Source organism: Pelophylax lessonae (assembly GCF_965119305.1).
Source record: "Pelophylax lessonae genome assembly, chromosome: 3".
Classification (NCBI taxonomy): Eukaryota; Metazoa; Chordata; class Amphibia; order Anura; family Ranidae; genus Pelophylax; species Pelophylax lessonae.
The window spans coordinates 540,345,335-540,363,700 of NC_138770.1; positions in this window are offsets into that span (position 1 = coordinate 540,345,335).

Genomic DNA, 18,366 nt, shown 5'->3' on the forward strand with positions numbered 1-18,366 from the left:
TGGCAGTTTACTCCTGCTTTAATTTTATCACTTGCAGGTCTCCTGGCTATTTTGCAGTACTTCAGTAAATGTCCTGTACTACTCAATTTATATAATCTACTATCTAGGCCAATTTGTATTCTGCTACATTTTTTTAGTAAAAAAAATCCAAATAAGCATATATTGATTGGTTTGTGCAAAATGTATCATGTCTACAAACTAGGGGAAAGATTTATGTCCTTTTTATTATTACTTTTTTTTTGTTACTAGTAATGTCAGCAATCAACAATTTTTAGTGGGACTGCAACATTGTGACGTAACAGATGGGACACCTAACTGACATTTTTTACACTTATGGGGGAACCAGTGACATTACTACATTAATCAGTGCTAACAAATATGCACTGTTAATGTACTACTAACAATGACAGGGAAGGGGTTAACACCAGGGGCGATCAAAGGGTTAAATGTGTCCCTAGAGGGTGCTTTTTAACTGTGGGGGGATTGGCTTGCTGCATGAACACAGAGACCTGTGTTCCTAAATAAAAGGAACACAGGATCTTTGTGTTCAGAACTGACAGAACAGTGGGCTGCCGTGTTTACAACGGCAGACCTCCGTTATGTCTCCCCGAGGAGTGATTGCGGGTGCCCAGTGGCAATCGCGGCTGTCAGACCCGCTGATTGGCTCCCCTTGTAGCCAAATCGGCAGGTGCACGTGCCCCCACTAGCGGTCTCATGAAACAACGTACAGTTACGTTATTTTATGGGACAGAGCTGACAGTATATGCTGGCGGTCGGCAAGTGGTCAAAAACATCAGGGATTGTTTTGTCAGGCATATTGTCACGATTGATCACCAGAATCCAGTCCCTTAATATATTTATAAAGGATTGATATGAACTGACATTTCTTAGTGAAATTAGGGTATGGTAATTGACAAACGTGCATTTATTGGTCATAGAGTATAAAAAAAGCGAATGTCATCGGGAGACTTATAAGGACAATTGTATGTAGCGTTATATAGGGACAAACATTCATTGCAAAACATTTTGACCTTTTCTATGGCATTCGTATTTCTCTTCTTCCCATTATGCTCTATAATTCCTTCATTCTATCTGCTGAATTTCCCAAATTGGGGTTAATCTTAGCAGATCGTAATCTGTGACTACTGACCGGCAGCTGCCTTTTTTTCACACAGTTGCAAAGGAAGCCATGCGTCAAGGAGTGCGAAAGGCATCCCTTCTGACCAAATTGTGTCACCCCAGCTTACAAATTGTTACAGGGGCATTTAGAGCCTAGAGCCAAATCGCCCCAATATCTGGTACAGATTTTTTTAATCTTGCATAGAGAATGCTATGGGTTTGATATATCAATAATACTCTGTTCCTAGTCTTTGCCCAATCCTTTCCGATGCAGGAGTAAAGAGAGAGGAACACTAGTTAGATGATGGTTCTGAGTTACCATTAGACCACACTGATTGTGCCACCCCGAGTATCCTGCCTCTTTGCTTCTGTGTTATACGTACCTGTATAGGCATCTTTATTGGCACAATTATGGTTGTACACTTTATCTAATATTACTTCTAATACCCAGCCTCCCTCTGTTCTGAAGCCTTCCTCATTGTTTTTCTCAGCTTACACCACTCTTTACCAACCTATCTTCCAATGCATAATTCTGCTCTATAAGCTGGTCACCCCCATCCATCAATTGCTCACGTTCACAAACATTATCTGCTCTCACAGCTACTGCAGAAATATTCTTCCTAACATTTTCTGCTTGTTCTCTTTGCTGCACTTACTCAGCATACCTTTGAAGTTCTTTATGTACAGCAATTCCTCCCATTCTAAGCAAAATGCTCAAAACCTTCACCATTTTCACTTTCTTTCCTTTTTTAGATGACATCTTGCATTTTATGTTATCGTTCTAAAAATCAAATTGCTTTAAAAATCATTAAACTGATGGGTCAAAGCACGTTTTGAAATATGCAGAGGCATGCTTCTTAAGGAAATCTCCCACTGCTCCTATGGAAACAAATGTAACACAAGTACATATACCAGCCAAAGATAAAAGGCATTTTATACTCACCAGATATATATGGCCACATGTACATATATGATAGAGTACTTCACAGAATCTTTAGTACCACTCAGTTGGAGATTCAGAGTTCACAAACCAGTGCAAATCACAACATAGATGCACTTGTTCAGGTCCATGTCTATTGTAGAGGTCTGGTCTGGACCTCTTTAGCTTTCTGGAACTCAAGAAAAGATAGATTTGGGTTTGGGTTGTGTGCAGAATTTTCTATGCTTCTGGAGTGCCAAATAAAAATAAACTCAAATTTTTCCTTTTGTTAAGCTAATTTGTGAGAGCTCTGATGCTATTAATAATAACACTAATAGTGAGAGTGCTAAAAAGAAGTAAATGTCATATTTATTTATAAAGAATGAAACATTACTAACAAGCACAAAGTTGTCCCCAAAGTTCTGTATCTTAATACCCCCACGTCAACATGCCTTTACATGGTGTCTTCACTACCTCCTTAGGAGTGCTTCATTCATTCTGCATTTTTCTTAGAATATTTCTGCACTTTCTCACATCCACCAGACGATTTTGCCATCATACTTCACTCATGTTCTCTGACCCAGGGCAACAATAGGTTACAGCCTGTCCTTTGATCCCTCAATGGGCAGCAGGATGTTGTCATCATTATCATAAGGCATCTAGAGAGTGCTATGATGCAAATCTTCTCCCCAGGAACTTTAATGTAAATTTTATCTGGGGCAGATAAAACTCTTATAAAACATAGCATGGTGCTATGCTTGAAGTCTTATCCAGGAGATTGGATCTTTTTATATATGCCACCCTGCCATCTCCCCTGGTATTAACCTTCCTAGCGGTATTCCCGAGTGTGGCTCGGGGATAAATTTCAGTGCCAAAAGCGGTAACCCCGAGCCACACTCCACCGCTAGGAAGATCACTGGATCCTGGGAGAGGGGTTACTTACCTTGTCACCGGGATCCATCAATGTATCCCGGCGGTGTGTGGTGGCGGATCTTCCTCCCAATCCTCTGTGTGCCCCGGCTTCCGTCTCCTGCGACGTGACGTTCGCATGGGGGTGGAACCGGCGGCAAATTCAAATGTAAAACACACCAAACACACTGATACATTACAAAATAAAATAAATTCACATTAGTTTGCCCCCCAGCGCCCTTTCCTGCAGTTTTACTGTACTTTTATGTATATATATATATATATATATATATATATATATATATATATTATTTATAGTTTTTTATTATATTATAATTTATCATACCCGAGATGTTATAAAGAAGAAAGCACAGTAAAAAAAAATCATATGTAAATAGTTGGTTTGGGCTGCTCATTCTTAAGAATTACATGCAAAATAATGGTACCGCTTTCAGCACCTAAAATCTGAAAGAATCATACCGCCAGGGAGGTTAAGGTTACTGTATATCCACAACAGATGACCCTTTGATAACCAAATAACCTTATTTTATCAAATTGATTATATCAAATCAAATTTTAAATAGACATCAAATCATGGTTTCATATATGCGCTCTGTGGCAGTGCTGTGCCTTACCTGGATATAAAAAGAGATATTGACCCAGGATTCTCATCCAGGTAGGTTGAGGGGTTCCAGGGAATTTGTATAATTCAGAGGAGGCTGACTCTTCAGTTTCCTCATCAGTTGGCAAACCGACTATCACATCCTGGGTCCAAGTTTTTGGAAACACCAGCACACTAATTGGCCAGGTGTGTGCTGGGCTTTTAGTAGTGACCTGACCATGGTTCTGGGCTCCACCCCAGCAAACAGGAGGCCTTGCCCAGGATTTAGAAGGGCTCCCCCTAGGAGAGAGGTGGGAGCCAGAGTAGCAAGGGGCTGCTAGCTATTTGAACAGTGCTAATGAGACAGATGAGGGTCTGGAGCTGAAGGCCAGAGCCAGGCCCTTATCCTCATCAACATGGGGACAAGGTGCCCCCCATTTTGAGGGCATGGGACCTGGTACGGTTCAAGAGGGGGCTGTATAACACCCCCCCCCCACCTTCCTGGCCTGCCAAGCTGCATGCTTAGATAAGGGTCTGGTATTAATTCTTTTTTTGTTGGTATGAGGTCCTCCCAATCCATACCAGACCTGAAGGGCCTTTTTTAAAAATTAATGTTGGCTCTTTTGTTGGGAGTAGCAGCAGTTAAAGCGGAGTTCCGGCCTTTTCAGTGTTTATTAAAAGTCAGCAGCTACAAAAAGTGTAGCTGCTGAGTTTTATTAAACACACACTCACCTATCCCACAGTCCAGCGATGCGGCCGCCCGAAGCCTCTGGTCTTGGCGGCGCCGGCATCACTGGTGTGGGCACCTGGCTGTGACAGCTTCTGGCTTCACAGCCGGGTACGCACTGCACATGCGCGAGTTGCGCTGCGCGTCTTGATTGACCAGCAATCTTCTGGGACCTCTGACATGTCCCAGAAGATTGCAGGGAGGGAGGGGTAGAGGAGAACTTCCGCTCAGGGCACCGCGTCGCTCCGAGCGGAAGTGGGAGCGGGTACTTGTCAAAACTAGGTACCCGCTACCTCCCAAAAAAATTACATGCCAAATGTGGCATGTCAGGGGGTTAGGACTACCTAAAGCGGAAGTTCCACTTTAGGGTGGAACTCCGCTTTAAGAAATGTTGGCAGTTGGAAACAAACGGTCTAGATTTCAAATAGGGCAGAGAAGAGCGGTTAAAAACAAACTGCTCCAAATTGCTCACTTCACTGGCTGTTGCCATTTTCAAATGGTCATAGTTTTAAAAAACTATAAATCCTACAGCAAAGAGCTTTTTATTGTGAGAATCACAAGACCCAGACCTACATTTTGATGCATAGTATGTCTCTGAAATATTAAAAATGAAGGCACACAGTCACTGTTTAGATATCGCCCTTCAAATTTGAGGTGGCTAGAGTGGAGTTTCAATGAATGTCAATGGACGGCGTGAGTTGCAATCAAATGGTCATATTGTGAAAACTATCAGGACTATGGCTTAGCCGTGGACATTTTTAGTGGCAGCAGGGATAGCTGAACGTTTTTATATAAGATTTGTGCAGGTGGGCTTAATAATGAGGGAGTGGTGGAAGTTTAGAAATCATGTCCGGATTTTTGAGCTCCCAATCTAGCTTTTGTCAGCTCCCACTCTAGTTTTGAACATTCCGCCATTTATTCCTATGGGACCAATTTTGCCACAAAAACGCCGATATTTCGTGAACCATTTGGCGAAACGTTCCACAAAGTAATAACACACCAATCGGGAACAATCCTCATGTTTCGGTATATTACTGTCTATGTAGTGTAAAAACTGTGGGAGAAGTTAGGGTGGTAAATTTGGCTATAATAATAAGAATATATATGTGAGATAACAGTAAGTGGTCTTGCCATGCAAGAACACTTAACTAAACTGAAAATAACCTGAAATATTCCTACCATTATTGTGAGGGTGCAATAGTTGATTAGCTGGAAAGTTCCAACCCAACCAATATACTTTTTTTTTTCCAAAATTATAAAAGTTTTTCCAAGGGATGCAGCTGATGTCATGCATAGCCTCTGTCTTAAATAAAATCTGACTACATCACATACAGTATACAACACATTAATCAGCCAAGTCAGGTACCTTCAAAATGGCTTGGAACTGTTTCAGAAACCTGGAAAAGCAGAAAAATCTAGAAATAGAGTGATGAACCTGATAGCACTTTGTCTTTCTTTTTCTAACTTACTGTCATAGGCGTGCGCACAGGGTGTGCTGGATGTGCCTGAGCACACCCTAATTACTCAGGGCACATTAGCATTATCGCTTTGTTTGCCAGTGAGATGGGAAAGATCTCCCTCTGACTTGCTCTGCCATAAGAGAAGTGCCTACACACTTCTATTTCACTGTGCCAGCAGGGAGAGTAATGTACCGGGGCCATTTACATGTAGGCACACACATGCATGTGTATTGAAACTTTGGGGTGCACACCCTAATGCAATAGGCTGTACACACTTATGCTTACTGCTCTACAACAAAGACAGAAATGCACTAAAGAGGGCAAGCAGGCTTAAACTGTTAAAGTGTCATATTCATAGAAAAGCTTTAACCCTTGTTATAGCAGTAGCAGGTTGTAGCATAATTTTGTACCATTTACTACAAAAACAATTCAATAAAGCCAGTCTAGTCATGGGGCTGTATGTCCTAAATTTACCCCAAACTGAAGATACATTTTCATTTCTTTTTTTTTTTTTTTTTAGCTTGAATATTATTTTTCTGTTACTGTCACATAATTAGCTATGTAACTTATCACAGTGCCAACTTGCCCTTTTAAATTGTATTGTTTGTCGTTTTCTATTGTGGACCAAGCTGTCAAACATATCCTACTTTCCATTCACCTAACTTCATTCCTGTCTCTTTTACACTCTGTATGGCAGTGCAGCTTGGCAGCCTGACAGTCATGCACTTAAGTTAAAACTCTTAAGAAAAATTTCACAACATTATTATAATAATTTTATTCCAGCACAGGCATGTATGGTTAAAACAAGGACTATTCCTTTTCTGCAGCCATTATAGATTCTCTAAGTGCTGATTCACATATATGCGATGCGGGAACCCTGCGAATCCACTGCAGGTTCCCGCATCGCATTCTTATCGCAGGCAGTTCACACTGCCATATGCATTTTGCTGGGGGTGTCAATACAAAGTTAACCACTTAACGACCGCCTACCACAGATTTACTGCAGCAGGCAGCCGCTCCTGGGCAAAACGACGTAGGTCTACGTCGCTCACTCTCAGGAGGCTAGCGCCACCGCCAGCACGCTCCCGCCCCCGCTTGTCAGCAGGGAAGCCGATGCGTGTGTCAGGCGGCTCCGATTGCCGCCTGACACCCACGATCGTTCCCCGCTGAGAGAGAAGGACGGTCGGCTGTTGTAAACACAGCCGATCGTCCTTCTCCCTGAAATGATCATAGAGATCATGTGATCCTTCTATATAGGATCACATGTCTCTATGGTCATTTCAGAAGCCACCCCCCCCACAGTTAGAATCATTCCCCTAGGCTCACATTTAACCCCTTGATCACCCATAGTGTTAACCCCTTCCCTGCCAGTGTCATTATTACAGTAACAGTGCAAATTTTTAGCATTGATTACTGTAGTAATGTCACTGGTCCCCCCAAAAGTGTTAAAAATGTCAGTTAGGGGTCCGATCTGTCCGCCGCAATGTCGCAGTCCCGCAAAAAATCGCAGGTTGCCGCCATTACTAGTAAAAAAAAACAATAAAAATGACATAAATCTTTCCCGTAGGTAGTAGACACGATAATTGCGCAAACCAATCAAAATATGCTTATTGCGATTTTTTTAACAAAAATACGTAGCAGAAAACAAATTGGCCTAAATTGTTAAAAAATTTTGAGTTTTAAATTTTTTTTTGAGAATGTCATATAGCAGAATGTGAAAAATATTGGTTTTCTTTTTGTTTATAATGCAAAAAATAAAAATCACACAGGTGATCAAATACCATCAAAAGAAATCTCTATTTGTGATAAAAAAAGGACATACATTTTGTTTGGGTACATTGTCTCACAACCGCGTAATTGTCCATTAAAATAACGCAGTGCCGAATCGCAAAATAGTGTCTGGTCATTAAGGGGGCAAATCCTTCCGGTCTTAAAGTGGTTAACGACACCCCCAGATCAGTTCACATATTGCAGTGCAAACTGACAGTTCGGACATGAATCGGATCGCATAGGTGTGAACCACCATGCGATCCGATTCTGCTGCGGACCCAAAAAAGGGTCCTGTGTGTGTTGTGTCCAAATCAGATGCGAATTCAGCCATATAATCTGTATGGTCGAATTCACATCGCACAGACATCGCATGTGATTTTCAGAGCAGTGCGCCGGGATGTGAACCGGGACTCAAGACTAGCAAAAAATAAAATTCATAATTTCCTTGTAATTAATTACAGCAACCATAGCAGCAGTTGGGACATTCTTTACCCTGTTTTTTGTATGTAGAAAACACCCAGCAATGAAATTATCTGCTGAAATGACTGTTTCACTGATTTCCAACCAGCTTTTCTATTACTAAAAGCACTCTGCTGCCTATGAGTTTGATAGATTGTCTGAATTTGATTGAAATTGATTGAAACTGACTGCTTTAATACAGACTATTGAAAAATTCTTAACTTCCATTTTCATCGAGAATTATCTGATTTTTCTGCCCGATTTGATCAAGGCATTTTTGATCCCATCTCTCTGTCGTCAATCAAAATCATTCTTTTCTGTGTTTGATAATTTACGATTTTGATTTCAGCTATGTAGCAAGTAGATGAAATTGCCAGAAAGATGTCACATGTATGGAAAGATTAACATTTTGAGTTCTGGTATGTACTACACCGATATTATCAAGCCATTTTTCAGTGCTGTCATAGTTTAACTGCCAGTTACTCATACAACACTGTACCCACCGCACCATCTTCACTATTCTGTAGCTAATTAAATACTTTAGAGGTGAAAATGTTTTATTGTTTAACAAATTGCAGGAAAAGAAAAGATACAATATTTGCGTATACTAATATATATAACAATTGCTGATGCCAACAACATTTTCTGTAACAACCTACAGAAAATGGAGCTGAAGCAGTAGGTTGCCACAAGGTGGTGTCGAGGCAAAATGAGTAAGATTTCAATAAAACTTAATCTCAGTAAACAACAGGTATAACAGGTATAATAAAATTTCAAAATTGGAACTATCCAGTCCATGAGAGAAGCAACCACTTAGGCTCACATAAAGGAGAATGTGGGTGTCCACAAAGGACGAGTAAGTTGTGAACAAATACATAATAAGCAGAAACACCTTAGACGAGAGGGACAAAAAGGAAGGGAAATAGAAAATATAAAGGGATAAAAAGAGGGATTAGGGATCGATAAAGAGAATTGAGGGATCCGTAGATCCAGTGAGCCAGGAGATGTAACTGATAATACCTAAAGGAAATGGTGGGAAAATAAGGGAGGTGCATATAAATGTTAATTATATCGGGAAAGATGGGACGAGGTCAACTAATGTTGGAAGGCTGGTGGATATCAGTATATAGATTGTCATCCGCCGTATGGACTAAGAAGGTGTAGATAAAGGAACACTAGGGGGTCCAAGTATTTCTGTGAGGGCATCTGAGAGGGAAAAGTGGATCCAGATAAAGCAAAGAACTTTATGTTTTTCGAAAGTATCATTATCAAGTGCCAACATTTCTTCCATCCTATTCATCGTGGATACCCACAGGGATAACGGAGGGGTAGTATCCTTTTTCCAAAACAAAGGGATAATTTGGCGTGCAGCTGACAGGATAAAAAAACTTAATAAGCTCAGTTTCTGAGAGTGCTTCGTGTGTGTATAAAGGAATGTGAGAGCTACTGGAACGAGCCCACTATGTAGGATCCAACATCCTGGGAAAAAGCCAGGTTATAGAATAGTTGGGTGAAGAGAGATGGATCAGGGGACAAAAGAGAACAAAGTCCCTTTTTGTACCATAAATGTAAGGCAGTAAGAGTAAGGGGGAGGAAGAATGTAAAATATGGAATTCATGTTTATAGCACCAAAGGAGGGCTCTGAGATCTACTGGAAACAAATCTTGCTCCATCATACCCTTATGGTAGCTTTGTAATAAAGTTCATAATAAGGTAAACCAGCCCATCGCTGAAGTTTTGGGTAGATAAGTAATTTATGACGGACTCTCGAGAGGCCCCTGTTCCATACAAAATGGATTGACAAAGAATGTAAAGAGTTAAAAAAAGGATTTGTGTACAGAAATAGGGACCGTCTGAAATAGAGCAATTTGGGAAGGGTATCCCCCGATAATCTAGATCCTTCCACAAACGAGATAGGGGAGGGGCATAATTAAAAGCATAGAGGTTGGATAGGTTGGAATGGATCATAATACCCAAGTAGGAAATGCCTTCATCTTTCCATTGGAAGGAAAAATTAGCACAGAGCTGGGATATTGTCAAAATGAGTAAGGATAAATAGAGGGCTTTGGTTTTAGAGATGTTAAACTTAAAATTACCGAAAGTCCCGAATCTATGAAATTTGTTTAGTAGGGAAGGTATAGAAGTAAGGGGATGCTGGACAAAAACCAAAAGATCATCTGCATAAAGGGACAATTTATGATGGGAGGAGGGGTCGGAATACCCTTGATGGTCTCATTTTTGTGAATGGCACACGCTAAGTACTCTATGACTATAACGAAAAGTAAGGGAGAAAGAGGACAACCCTGGCGTGTATCATTTGATATATTAAAAGGGTCAGAAATAGAGCCATTTACTAAAACGGAAGCAAAAGGTCAGGAGTATAGGGCCATGGTTTTGGAAATAAAGGCATTCCCCAAACCTATTTGTTTCAGGGAGAGGCGCAAGAACTGTCAATTGACCCTATCAAAAGCCTTCTCGGTGTCAAAGGATAAAAGGCAGGCTTTCAAGTTATGTTTCTGGATGTATGAAATGAGATGGATCGTCTTAATTGTATTGTCTCTCGCCTTCCTTTTGTGACTCTTTGTGAATAATTGCAGGTAGGAATGGGGATAAACGGTTAGCCAGTACTTTTGCATATAATTTGATATCTATATTCAAAAGGAATATCGGGCGATAACTACTGCATTGCAAGGGGTCCTTACCTGTTTTGGGGATAATAGACATATTGGCCAACAGTAGTACTTTAGAAGGAAGAGTAGAATTGTCAATAGAGTTAAATACACTTGCGAGCATTGGGGTCAAAAGTGGTGCGAAGGATTAGTAGAACCTAGGGGTAAATCCATCATTTGCCCTCTTTTAATCCAGTAATGGTTCCCAGGAATTCAGGTTCCATCAAGGGTTTATCCAGGTCTAGAGCATCCTGAGCATCAATATTGGGGAGGGTTGTTTCCTTGATATATGCAAACATGGGCTCTGATATGGAGTCAGGCAGGCTGTCCACCACAGAAGAAGATAAGTTGTATAAATGTAAGTAGCATTGTTGAAAAGAGGCGGAAATGCCATGTATTTGAGAACGTCTCTGGATGTGACGAAACGCGTCAGATCGTGGACCGCACAACGTGACTCACCATTGGAACGCAAGCCGGATTTACCTCCGCTCGCCACTCTGCATGGTCGTATTGAATGTCACGGACATCAGCATAATAGATCCCTGCTGGAACTTGCTGAATCGTTGTTAAACCTTGCTATTTTGGGAATAAACCTTGAATTTACAATATCACACTATCTGGAGTTTTATCTTCTTTCCATTTATAACAACCAGAGCTGCTTTATGGAACGGTGAGGAGGAAAAACCGCCAGCGGCATAGGAGGATCTTAAAGGGAACTTGCCATTAAGCGTGATTGGTCTCAATATTATAAGATATATGAGACCCACTACATTTGGTAAGTTACCCATCTTATAAATTACTGCACGGGAAGAAGGCTTCAAGCACTTGCACTTTACCAGTCACCATTTGCATTTTTGAAAGAGCACTTGCACATCTCCTAAGAAAAGGAATTTTCACGGATGTTTTGCTCATCAATTTTCCATATATTTATATTTTGATAATCTATTATATATATTTTGATACACAAGATGGATTTTTATTAATCAATTTATACATGGATTTGTTGATATTTGATGATTGATTGGCACAAGTAGTTTGCACACTTGCACTTATATTTGTGAATTTACAAATTTATGTATTATTATTGCACAGATTTATGTTTTATGCTTTATATTTTAGCAAGCGCTGTAGATAGCCCTATTTTTAGGACAATTTTTTTCACAAATGCCATGTATGTTGTAGATTTTTTCATGATCAGAAGTGTTAATAATTGAATGTGATGGCAAGGGGGTCGTGGGTGGAGAACTCTTGCTAAGTGTTGGCCACATTTGTTGGCTAAAGCCCCGTACACACGTACCGATTGTCGGCTTGTTAGTATGATGCTTCCGACAGCCGACAGCGCATTTTCGGCCGAACAGAATCTGTCGTGCAAGCATTAAAAGTTTTGTTGGCCAACACCAGAACGGCCGATTGTTCGCCAGTCAGTACAGATTTCGGCCGACAGACAGCAGATTTGCAAGACTGGGCATGCTCAGAAAAGAAAAAAGACAAGGAAAGTTAACCATCACATGACATCACTTCTGCAGTCGGCTGTTGTTGGCCGACAAAATTTGTGTGCAGTCTTTTGCAGTTTTCAACAGACACGACAGCCCTGGACAAAAGACGGCCAATCGTTCGGCCGACGATCGGTACGTGTGTACGGGGCTTTAGGAGTAATGATTGCATGCTTTGTCGTGAGCAATCAACCAGTGGGAATCAAGGAGCTGCAGTAAATTAGAAAGGGTAATGGAAATGGAAGGATCTAGATTCTGTTTATGAGAGGATTCAAGCTCCTCAATAGTAGAAAGTAAATGGCGGAGCTCCAGAACCCTAGCCTTTTTTAGGCGGGAGCTATGTTGGATGAAAACATGTATAACGACACATTTCAGCGCTTCCCAGAGGGTAAGGGGGCTAGTGTCATCCGAAGCATGATCAGAGATAACGTTTTGAATTGTTTTAGTCACCTGTGCTAAACAGACGGAATCTTTAAGCAGATTATCATTTAAATGCCAAGAAGTGCCCCAGTGGGAAGTAGGCATAGAAGCAACTTTCAAGTGAGCAGGAGCATGATCAGACCACAGGAGGTGACCAAGGGAACGTCTAGAAGGAACTGGGAAACTAAGAAATATTCAAGTCTACTTTATGAGTTGTGGCTGCAGTCTAGCTCCATGGGATGTTGGACATGCCAAATATCAACCAATTGGGCTGTCTGTAGAAGTGATTTAATATGTTTGAGTGTGGTAGGATAAGCAGAGAACTTACCAGTCGATGTGTCTGCTAACAGGGAGAGTGTGATATTAAAGTCCCTACCCGTGATATAACAGGGACCGTCGAAAGAGGATAATTTTGGTAAAAGCCATGGTGAGGAAGCGACCCTGATCTTGATTAAGAGCATAAATGTTAGCCAATGTAAAGACAGAATTTTGAAATTATATTTTGAGAAAAATATAATGACCTGCATCATCTATGAGTGAGTCAAGGACCTCAGGATCAAAAGACCTATGAAAGGTAATTGAAACCCCTTTAGATTTGGAATGCGTATTAGTGCTATGGAACCAGGAATGGTAATAGCGGTTGTGGAGGACTGGCACTGCACCCAAGTGGAAATGTGTTTCTTGCAGAAGAAGATGTGAGATCAAGTCTTGTGGAAGTTGTATAATATCTTGATCTGCTTTTATGGTAAATTGAACCCTCGGCAATTAAAAGTGGATAGGGTTACAGGACTACGGACTGCCATGAGGGATCAGGGGGAATAAGGGGGGGAGGGAGGTATATACAATAAGATATGTTCCCTGGCTCACTAGATCCGAAAGAAAAGAGAAGAGGGGAAAAATAGAAAATCATAGCCAAGAAGGTAGTAAGTGAAGAAAGATAGGAAAAAGGAAGTGCAATTGAGTGGCAACTCATTCTCTAGGTATTGGTACATAAGCCATAGGAGATGAGAGCCCGTGGAGACAAAAATGCAAAATCTTTTCTCAGTTCAGTAATTTCCTGTCTTTATGTCTTCTCAATCCTCTTGACACAGTGTTCAAAATCATTTTTTTGTGGGCAGGGATCTGATATAAGTATACAAGGATCTGAGTTAGGATTCCATGTCCCAGCCATCCCCCGATCCAAGTGAAGATTGAGAGAGACTCCTGGAATGAAGGGAGTGTCTGTCCGAGTTAGGGCTCGACCGATTATCGGCAAAGCCGATTATCGGAGGGCCGATTTTCACTTTTCCTGATATATAGGTATCGGCCCCGGAACTTGCCGATATTACCGATATTGTCGAGACCTCATTGCGTATGTTGCACCACGTGCCTCCGCACACTGGGCCTAAACTTCTGCCTTCTTAGGCTGCCTATCTCACCTTGGACAGCCTCTTCTGGAGTCGGTAGTCTCTCAGGTGTGTATAACACAGCCATACACCCACCCACAGCAGCCTAGTGCATGCCAGCCACCCACACCCACAAGCCCTGTACCAGCCAGCCAGCCACAGGCACTGTAGCAGCCAACCAGCCACCCAAAGGCCCTGTACCAGCCTGCCACCCACAGCCCCTGTGCCAGCCACCCACCCACCACAGGGTGCCAGCCAGCCACCCACTACAGGGTGTCAGTCAGCCAGCCACCCACCACAGGGTGTCAGCAAGTCAGCCACCCACCAGAGGGTGCCAGCCACCCACCCACCACAGGGTGCCAGCAAGCCAGCCACCCACCACAGGGAGCCAGCAAGCCAGCCACCCACCACAGGGTGCCAGAAAGCCAGCCACCCACCACAGGGAGCCAGCAAGCCAGCCACCCACCACAGGGTGCCAGAAAGCCAGCCACCCACCACAGGGTGCCAGCAGGCCAGCACCCACCACAGGGTGCCAGACAGCCAGCCAACCACCACAGGGTTCCAGCAAGCCACCCACCCACCACAGGGTGCCAGCCAGCCAGCCACCAACCACCACAGGGTGTCAGCCAGCCAGCATCCACCACAGGGTGCCAGACAGCCAGCCATCCACCAGAGGGTGCCAGCAAGACAGCCACCAACCACAGGATGTCAGCCAGCCACCCACCACCACAGGGTACCAGCCAGCCACCCACCACCACAGGGTAACAGCCAGCCAGCCACCCACCACAGGGTGCCAGCCAGCCAGCCATCCACCACAGGGTGCCAGCAAGCCAGCCACCCACCACAGGGTGTCAGCAAGCCAGCCAGCCACCGCAGGGTGCCAGACAGCCAGCCACCCACCGCCACAGGGTCTCAGCCAGTCAGCCACCAACCACAGGGTGCCAGCAAGCCAGCCACCCACCACCACAGGGTGCCAGACAGTCAGACACCCACCACAGGGTGCCAAACTTCATTGTGGTCGAATAGATGCCATGTTTAGTGTTTTATTGAGGCCTCATGCAGAGGATTCTTCTGAATCTGCAATAATGACCCTGGATGATGAACTTCATCTCTATTTGAAGGAACCAGTAATTGACAGAAGAAGTGGTGATCCTCTTTAGTGGTGGAAAGAAAATGAGGCACGCTACAAAAGACTTGCTTCTCATGCTAGAAGATATCTTTCTGCTCCTCCTTCCTCCGTACCAAGTGAGCGTGTTTTTAGTGAAGTGGAAGCAATATATGAAAAAAAACAGAAGCCGTTTAACTAGTGGACATGCTGAAATTCTATGCTTTCTGCACTACAATATTGTTCTACTTAACTGGGAGTATTGAAAGTGAGTAGTACTAGTTTCCAGTCCACTGTCTATTGCACTGCAGCTACTAGATTTAATCATTGCAGACAGTGAGTGCACTACTGCAGCAGTTTATGTAGATTTTGTTTTGGGAAGCCTTTAGTTATCATTTTCCCAGCACTTTATTTTTCACAGTTGTCTACAGTTGTCTATTCTTCTAGGACTTATTCATTCACATTATGTGAAACTGATGTACCTGCAAGTGAAAGCTGTGTGGTTTTCCTATCAGTTTTCATACAGGTAAGGTGTGAAGAACGAGCCTTTAATGTTAAAAATGTTAATAAACAAACAACAACATGTTCAGTACCAGATTTGTGTCAAAAATTGTCTTTATTTTTCAAAACTTTAAATGTACAAAATATTGGCCCATATCGGCCAATACCGATACTTTGTGACCAAATTATCGGTATCGGTATCGGCCCTGAAAAAATCATATCAGTCTATCCCTTGTCTAAATCTACAAGAGATGTCAGGTGGCCGCAGGTTCTCACCTGAAGATCCGCTGCAGGCTCAGTTTAGGAGGGTGAAAGAGGCCCCGGCGCCATCTTGGGTCCCGGCGTAGGCTGGGCCACAGCTGAATGAAGAAATGTCCCAAATCTCCTCCGGAACGACCTCCACCTGACTTTTTGGGGTCTTTAAGTTGATTCTTCCCTATCTGGATAATCAAAACAGGATTCTGGCAGTGTAATAGCCCTGTGAGAGCCTTCGGACCAGGGAGTTGCAGAGGCACGCGTCCTAATAAAGGCTCTCCTTCTCTATCTGCATTCTTTTAGGGTGTTTGGAGGACACTTGAAACCAGAGCGCTGACGTTTCAGATTCCTCATGTCTATTTTGGGACCCTAAAGTGAGCGTTGCATTTGCTTTTCATGTCTGTGAAAGAACTAGGCCACATGTATGTGGGTGGGCTGTGGGAGTTGCATTATATTGTGCCAGTTTGAATTATACCATAGGTTCCTTTAGGTGCACTTAGGGGAGTGCATTGTATCATTCTGTTTAGACCTTCCTTATCATTTATTCATCTGCACTGGGAATTTTCAGGGCAGGAGTATTTGTCTTTAAGCAGGAAATCCTAGTATCTGAAAAGTTTTAACACAAACCAAGAGTTAACATGAACTCGTGGCACCAAAATGTTTAAATATTCTGAACATACCATATCCTCCTCTACTCGGGTCCCTCTTTGCTGCTCCTGGGTCCACCCGCCTATCGAGTGCCCCCACAGCAAGCAGCTTGCTTCGGGGGCACCCGAGCCAAGCTGCAGCTCCGTGTGTCCAATCAGAAATGGAGCTGCTGTTCGGCCTCGCCCCCTCTCTCTTCTGATTGGCTCACTGACTTTGACAGCCGCGGGTGCCATTGGCGCCGTGGCTGTATCTCAGCCAATCAGGAGGGAGAGTCCCAGGAGGCACAGGTAAGTATTAGGGGTGCTGGGGGGTGGCTGTTGCACACAGAAAGCTTTTTATCTTAATGCATAGAATGCATTAGGATAAAAAAACCTTCCTGACTTTACAACCAACTGAAACTCAACTTAAAAGCCGTTGTTGTGATCTTTGAGGGTTTTCAGAACAGTTGCTGTACAGTACATGCAGCTAGAGTAAAGGCTTGTTTTAGAGTTGTCTTACAGTTTGTGAATAATATGTAAACAGTTTAAAAATGTCAATACAGGGCACTTTTACCCCCTTCCTGCCCAGACTCATTTTCAGCTTTCAGTGCTCTCACACTTTGAGAGCCCATTCACACTAGCATGACTTGTGAGGCGCCTTGTGTAGCCCCAGGTCGCCCCAGGTTGCTTGACATAACAAAAGCAATGTTAATCAATCAGTGCTGTCTTAATTGGCACTACTGAAGTCGTTCCGAGTCCGACTTCAGAAAAGGGTCCTGTACTACTTTGAGGCGACCTGCGATCCGACTTCTCCAATATACTTCAATGGGAGTCGCCTCCTTATCTTAATTGAAGCGACTTGTTATCAGACTTTCCAGGAAGAAGAAAGAGATTAGCCAGGCATTCCCCACATTGCAGCCATGCCTATATGATATATGGTATATGGTATATGGTATATATATATATATATATATATATATATATATATTATATATACACACATATATATATTATGTATATACATATATTATATATACATATATATATATATATATATATATATATATATATATATATATATATATATATATATACACAGGGCCGATGCTACAAGTAAGGCGACCTAGGCAGCCGCCTAGGGCGCAACTTAGCAGTGGGCGCCGGCTGAGCCTGACCCGAGGTAAGTGACTTACTGTAAGTCACTGAAGGGGTTTTAACCAATGGCAGCCAGCTCGTCCATTTGGGGTGCAGGGGCAGCCCCCCTTATCCATGTGTCCGGCCTCCTAATCTACATGCAGGGCACCAGATGCATAAATTCCAATAAGGGTTTTTTTTGAAGCACATGATTAGAGCTAGAGGCTCTAATAGGCTTAAAAAAAGGGTGGGCCAATAGCGAATGAATATTTTCTATTGCCACACTGATTCTCCTCCTGACCAATCAGGAAACAGGTCCTGAGACCTGTTTCCCAATTGGCCAAAGGAGAAGGCATCCTATTGGTGGAGGAGAAGGGAGGAGATGGCCACTGATAGGGGGCATGGAGGATACTGAGGGGGAAGCCGTCTCCGTCCAGAGGTAAGTGAACTGGTGCCCAGGGAAAGGGGAGGGGGTATGGTGTAGACTGGACTCTGGAGTGACGGGGGAGGTACATGGCCAGGTCCGTCTACTGCCCCCCCTGACCGATGGAGCACCAGCCGCCACTGGCTTTAACCCCTTCAGCAACTTGGGGTGGGAGAGCATATGGGGGGCGGCTATTTTTGTTTTGCCTTGGGAGGCAAAAATCCTTGCACCGGCCCTGCATATACATATACATATATATATATATATATATGTAATGGTATATATATTCCATTATCTCTGCTTGGTCTGTGTGAGTGGCACTGGTGGACACAGATAAGTGGCACTGGTGGGCACTGATACGTGGCACTGATACGTGGCACTGGTGGACAC